Consider the following 1170-nt stretch of genomic DNA (forward strand, 5'->3'; position numbering starts at 1 on the left):
CTTTGATCTGTCAGTACTTGGTGACTCCGTGTCACTTTGATCTGTCAGTACTTGTTGACTCCGTGTCACTTTGATCTGCCAGTACTTGGTGATTGCGTGTCGCTTTGATCTGTCAGTACTTGTTGACTCCGTGTTACTTTGATCTGTCAGTACTTGGTGACTCCGTGTCACTTTGATCTGTCAGTACTTGTTGACTCCGTGTCACTTTGATCTGTCACTACTTGGTGACCCCGTGTCTCTTTGATCTGTCAGTACTTGTTGACTTCTTGTCACTTTGATCTGTCACTACTTGGTGACTCTGTTTCACTTTGATCTGTCAGTACTTGGTGACTCCGTGTCACTTTGATCTGTCAGTCCTTGGTGTCTCCGTGTCACTTTGTTCTGTCAGCACTTGTTGACTCCGTGTCACTTTGATCTGTCAGTACTTGGTGACTCCTTGTCACTTTGTTCTGTCAGTACTTGTTGACTCCGTGTCACTTTGATCTGTCAATACTTGGTGTCTCTATGTCACTCGCATCCGTTTATAAGTGGTCTCCACATGCAATAGAGATCTTTTGGAATTGACAGCTGCAAGATTCAGCTAAGGCCAATAATGTTTCTTTATATTAATAATTTTTTTTGAAAATTGTCAGAAACAAATTATCTAAATGGCTTTGAAAGTTCGAAGTCTTTAGGGCTGAGCAGGGAAACAAAGAGCGCTAGCTACGCATTCGTTTTGAAACATTCCCAAAACCCCTATTGCACGTTATTGCGATGACATTTAATGTTATTAACTATCAAATGCATTACGCCCCATTCCAGTCAAATCTGAGCTCATGTGCATCAACCACGTCATGCCAGTATACAGGTACTTTAGTTTGGCACTGATGTTTATATGCAGGCGCCTACCATATTAGACTGGCTTAAACACATATCATGTATGCTCATAGCTGCGATAACGTAGCTTTCTGACGACGAGATTTTTTTTTTTATAAATTGCATCGTCAGAGCTACGAAGTGGTCCTATGCCAACTAATGGAGCAAAATCAAAAGTGTTAATCTGTAAGAAAGCATATAATTTACGCCTCATATGAGTATTTTTGTTATCAAAATATTGCATAATTGTTGATAAACGAATTCTTACCAATGCAAAAACTCTTTTATGAAATTAACAAAGTCCGTCTTGGGGGG

Source organism: Mizuhopecten yessoensis, unplaced genomic scaffold (assembly GCF_002113885.1).
Source record: "Mizuhopecten yessoensis strain PY_sf001 unplaced genomic scaffold, ASM211388v2 scaffold4301_1, whole genome shotgun sequence".
Classification (NCBI taxonomy): domain Eukaryota; kingdom Metazoa; phylum Mollusca; class Bivalvia; order Pectinida; family Pectinidae; genus Mizuhopecten; species Mizuhopecten yessoensis.